The sequence below is a fragment of the Ceratotherium simum genome, chromosome 35 (genome assembly GCF_057802395.1).
Source record: "Ceratotherium simum simum isolate JZ-2026a chromosome 35, ASM5780239v1, whole genome shotgun sequence".
Taxonomy (NCBI): domain Eukaryota; kingdom Metazoa; phylum Chordata; class Mammalia; order Perissodactyla; family Rhinocerotidae; genus Ceratotherium; species Ceratotherium simum.
Window position 1 is genome coordinate 12,853,939 of NC_141934.1, and position 6,000 is coordinate 12,859,938.

The following is a 6,000-nucleotide window of genomic DNA, read 5'->3' on the forward strand; positions in this document are numbered from 1 at the left end:
CTGCCTTACTGGGTTGGCCACAGCTTCTCAAGAAAACCCAGCGGGGAGACTCAGGGCGTCTCCAGAGAAACCACGCGGAATATGGCAGGGGTGAAGGGCAAGAGCTCCAGCCGCTGGCTCCTCCCATCTCCTGTCCGCCATCGGTCACCCCAACTGCTCCTCACTTCTGGGTGGTGTTACCTGCGCCTCTGGGCGGCCCTGGGGAAGCCGGTCCACACTGGGAGCTTCAGTGGAGTCTGGAAGAGGAGGTGCCGGGCCCACCCTACCGCCACCGCCGAGGGTCTGGTCCCGTCAGCCTGGATGACAGCTGGGGATGTTGGGAGACTGGACCACCACTCAGCCCCCGTCGCTGCAGGCTGAGCTGCCCAGGTGGCTGCAGCAGCTGCCCCAGGCCGCCTGCAGGGGGGGCGGGAAGGACCCGGCTGCGCACACCTGAGAAGGTGCATCCACGGAGCCCGGTACAGCTAGCAAACAGCAGAACTGGGATTCAGATCCATTCCGACTAGCTCCAAAGCCCTTCAAAAATACCGATAGAGAGAAAAAAAAATGACGAAATGAATGATCGAATGAGTGGAAGAAAACCCTGGCAATCAACTATTCCAGACGCACTCATTTTACAGGTGGAGAAACTGAGGCTCAAAGAGGCAGAGACGCCCCGACCAAGGCCACACTGAGTGTATGGCAGAGCTGGGACTTGAGCCTCGGTCTCTGGCTTCACTGGACCCTCCTGCTTCCGACGGCACGGTGTGTGCCCATTCGTCCTGGCAGCATTGATAGCGTGACAGGGACACCTCTTGTTCTCATCCGTCCCCCATCCCCTGCTAACAGCACCTCGGTTTTCCTCCAGAAACCACCCCATCCCCCACCTTTGGTCCTCGTGACATCCCTACCCTTTCCCCAATCTCCAGCCCTCAACCCCCAAACCTAGGGCACGGGACCTAGTTCCGGCCAATCAGAACATCCCATTTCCCTGGCCACAATGATTGGCTCATGGGTGGGCATGTGACCAAGTTTGTCCAATGAGAGTTCATCATAAAGACATTTACTGCAACTGTGTGAAAGGAGCAGCTTTCTTTTCTCTGGGGTTGCTAAGCCTCAGAATGTTAACAGAAGCCAACACTGTGTGAGAAAGAATCTGCCTCAGAGTGAAGCCAACCCAGCAGAAAACAGAGCTGAAATATGGAAAGAGAGAGAGGTCTCCAAGACATTGCTTATTCACCTGGATCCAGCTGTGCCTGAAGCTGTCTCATAGAATTGTCAGTTATGTCAGCCAAGAAATTTCTCATTTCTACTTGAGTCAGTGTGAATTGCACTTCCATCAGTTAGAGCAAAAGACAAGCACCCACTTTGTGCCAAGTCTTACGCTGGATGTTGGGGATAAAGATTTTTTCAGATCCAGTGCCCACTTTCTGGAAATTAACAGCCTGCAGGGAAGATCCTCGGGTCCCAGAGAAATATGTAAATCTCTTCCTGGACTAGAATTACCGAGGTAGAAAGGTAGAGAGCACAGTGGCAAGAATTTCAACACCTGGTGTTGAATCATAGATGGGTTAATCCCTCTCCAGGCCTTCTCTGACCCAGGAAACCCCAGCCTCTCACCCCATCCTCATTCGGAGATGCTTTTCCCTCTGTGCCCAGCCTGCTCAGCAGCCCAGAGTGACAGGCTGTCGATTTAAGGAACCGGGAAGGAAAAAAAACCACACACCCCTCAGACCAGCTTATCACGCGCCTGGCTTTTGTTTGCCAACCTGAATGTTTCCTTCGAAGGGAAGGAGACCTTTTACGAGGTCACAGATAGGTCCGAAGCCGGAGCCCGAGCAGGACGGGCCACACTGGAGGGTCTTACCTGAAGTGTGGTGAGTCTGGAGGGAAGAGTGATCTCAGGTCAGGCGAGGGACAGAGGAAAAGTATCATCCAGGCGCCGTAATGGGCTTCAGGGGTCCACAAGCCCCCAAAATTGCATGCAATACAGTGTGTGCGTGTGTGTGTGTGTGTTTATGCAAGCCTGCATGGGGAAATGCATCCGTAGTTTTAAATCGTATTTCCAAAGGAATCTATCACCTCCAAAAGATCAAGTCCCACTGGTCTAGGACGTGGCCATCCTTTTGCGGATGGGTGTCTTCGTCTGTTCAGGCTCTGCTGTAACAAAGTACCATAGACCGGGAGGCTCATCCACAACAGAAATGTATTCTCACAGTTCTGGAGGTTGGGAAAAGCCAGACGCAGGCAGATTTGGTGTCTGGTGAGAGGCTGCCTGTGGGTACACAGATGGCCGTCTGCTCGCTGTGTCCGCACGTGGAGGAAGGGCCGGGGAGCTCTCTGGGTCTCCTTTAGGAGCGCACTCATCCCACTCATGAGAGCGGCACCCTCATGACCTCGTCACCTCCCAGAGGCCCCACCTCCTCATCCCATCCGTCACCTTGGGGGCTAGGACTTCAACATATGAATCCGGGGAGCACGCAAACCTTCAGTCCACTGCATTGGGGAAACTGAGCCATTACATTACAGAATTTGACCCAGCTCTCACAGCCAGCTTGTGACAGAGCCTGGAACTGAACCGGAAACCCAGCTTCCCTGGCTGTGCAGCTGGGACCATCAGACAAAGGATGCAAGTCAATGTCTCCCCAGTCCTGACTCGCGCGTCCTCAGAGCTCAGCCTGGACACCCCCGGGCCCCCCAGGCTAATGGGGTGCCTCTCCTCTGTGCTTGCCCCCAGCACGGCCATGGGCTTTGTCTTGTGTGAGCTGTGCCTGTAGGCATCTTTGCTTGAAGCGTTGGTGCCAATACACACCCCTGACTTCACTTAGGCTACATCACACTCAGATACCTCCCCTCCCCCAGCAAACGGCTCCCCTGGGCTTCCCAGTCTCAGCAATGGCAGCTCCCCGTCCCAGGTGCCAAGGTCGAAAGCCCTGGGGGCATCCTCGCCTCCTCGTGGCCTCTCACACTCCAAGTCCAATCCGTAAGCAATCCGGTTGGGTTGACCTTTCACCTTCAACATAGATCCAGAATCTAAGCACTCCCCACCCCTGCCCTCCTTCTCTGCCCCCCACATCCGATCCACCGCTGTCTCTTCGCTACTGACTGAGGTGCCTCGTGCCTGCTCCTCCCTTGCCCTCCCTTCCGCCTCTTCTCCACCCAGCAAAACATAAGACAGGTTGTGTCACAACCCTGCCCAAGACCATCCGCACACTCCCTGTCTCACTCAGAAATTAAAAGCCAGAGATCTGTCATTGCCTACAAGGCCCACCACTCTCCCCCTTCCTCATTCGTTTCAGTCATCCAGGCCTCTTTGCTTCCTCAAACATGCCAAGCACAGGCTCACCACAGGGCCTTTGCACCTGCTCCTGCCTCTGCCTGGAATATTCCTCCTCCATGAATCCACATGGCTTCCTCTCTCAGCTCTTGCTGAAAGGTCACCTTCCCATGAGGCTTTCCATGACCATCCCCCAATCACTCGCCATCTCCCTTCCTTGCTTCCTTTTTCTCTATGGCGCCTACTAACATCTGACATCTTATATGTTAACTGGTTTATTTTCTTACTGTCTCTCTCCCCCGCTATAGTGTAAGCTCCAGGAGGACCGAGGTTCTGTCTGTTTTCCTCACTGCTAAGTCCCCAGCACCTAGAACAGTTCCTGGAACATAGTAGATACTCAATAAATATTTGTTGGATGGATGGTTGTATGGATGGATGGATGGACACGTTGGTCTATGCTGTTTGTTTGTCTGTCTTACCCACAAAACCCTAAGCTCCTTGAGGATGGGGACTATGCCTGTTCACCCCATATCCATGAGGGTCACATAGGGTTGGGCACATACGAGTCAAATGAATGAATGATCAACGCCTTCAGCTGACAGGTGAGGATGTGGAAGGCAGGATTAGAAAGGGACTTGGATGTGGGGACATATCGAGGCACTAGCAGCCACCTCTGCACTCCCAGATCCCAGTTCTCCCCTCTGGTGGCTGACAATGGCTTCCCCGGGGCCATCCATGCTCCCTGCCTGGAGCAGGTGGGAGCGCAGACCTCGCCCTAACCCTGGGCAGCCCAGGAGACCACTGGGTATTTGACTTTTAAGTTTAACCTCTTAATTTTACTTTGGACTTAAGGCCCAGAGTCGAGAACCCCATTCCCTGAGTTTGAGTGCCCGGTCCCCCACTCACTCCCTGATTCATACTGTCATCCGTAAACTGGGAACTAAGGTAACAGCACCTACCATCCAGGGGCCGTGAGGCTGAAATGAACCGAGGCACTGAGAGAGGGGCTTAGAATGGGGCTGAGTGCTCACAGATTGTCGACAGCCCTTAACAGTTAAACGCTGAGCTGGAGGAGAAAACATTCAGTCCCTTTCAAGCTTCCCTTGGGTGGATTCCAGCGAATTGGAGCCTGGCCGGATGTGGTTTCGGGTTATAATGCCTCATTTAGGTTTCTGGGCACCTGGACGGTTGGCGTGATTTTCCCAGGCCACATTGAGCACATTATCTGGAGAACAGGACTCCTTTCAAGGTCAGAAAGGCCCGGGGCAGCCCGAGAGAGGCAAACCACAGGCCGCAGTCGGCTCCGGGCTCCCCAGCTCCCTGGCTGGAATTACACCCCTTGGGATCCTGCCAACCCCAAAAGAGAGGCTGATTCTGGTCTACGAACGAAAAAATCCATCTTCTTCGCTCAAGGGGTGGCATCTCACCTGCTGGCTAGCAGCCATGAGGTTTTCTCATTCTGGGAATAGAAAGTCTATGCAACGGAACCCTGACACACCTGCCCAGGCTTAGCGCTCCCTCCCTCTGCAACTCACACACGATTTGATCCCCTTGAACCTTCACAACCCCCAGCCCCATTTTCCAGAGAGGTGAGGCGACCTCGCCAAGGTCACAGCACTGGGAAGGGGAGGATGCGGTCCGTCTGCTTCTTTCTACCACGTCACCCTGCTAAGGACTGAACCCAGTGCCACCTGCCCCCTGGGATTCCAATCTGCTTTTACAGATGGAGAAACTGAGGCTCAGAGCAATGGGGCGACTGGCCCCAGGTCACACAGATGGGAAGTGATAGAGGGACTGGGCAGCCTCCAAGCCCAGGATTCCTGCCACGTTTAAAGTGCTGGCCAGGCTTAGAGGCCCAAGTGAAACCCGAGGTTGAAGGACACCAGCCCTGGGAAGTCGGCGCCGGTGCCCTTGGCGCGGCTGGCAGCTCAGCTGCTTTTGACCCCAGGTGTCCTTGGGCAGTCTCGGCCCTTCTGGGCCGCACCTCTGGTCATCAGTGACAGCGCTGGCTATTAGTAAACCGCCTTCCGGCCTCAGCCTCCTCATCCAACCACCTCTATTACTATTTAGGTAAGACTGGACTTTAATTCAACTTGTTTTTTCATTAAATTTTAATTTTAAATTTTATTTATTTATTTATTTTTTCCCCCAAAGCCCCAGTAGATAGTTGTATGTCATAGCTGCACATCCTTCTAGTTGCTGTGTGTGGGACGCGGCCTCAGCATGGCCGGAGAAGCGGTGCGTCGGTGCGCGCCCGGGATCCGAACGCGGGCCGCCAGCAGCGGAGCGCCTGCACTTAACCGCTAAGCCATGGCGCCGGCACTAAATTTTAATTTTAAATGGACAACCAGTCTCACGCCAAGAAATAGAACAAAACCACAACAGCAAATACAAGGAAAATTCAACTGCATTTCCAAATTCTCACTCGACTCTGTGGCCTTCTCAAGACTCCCTGTCTTTTTGAAAAGGGAGATTGACAGAAGCTTAGAAGGTATTGAAGACTGATTAGCTCCCATAGAGACTTTCTCCTTGATGTAAAGAGAAGGACTGAAGGAGAACTGAAAACTAACTCCAGCATTCTATGAGTCAGTGACATTTCAGGCTGGGTCTGAATATCCCCCGAATATCCCCCAAGGACCATCTGAGACACCATGACGTCCACATTCTTCATCTGGAAAACTCTAGAGCAGTTACTCTATAGAGGCTCTTGCAGTGCTGGGTTATGTCATAAACTGTCTTCATAT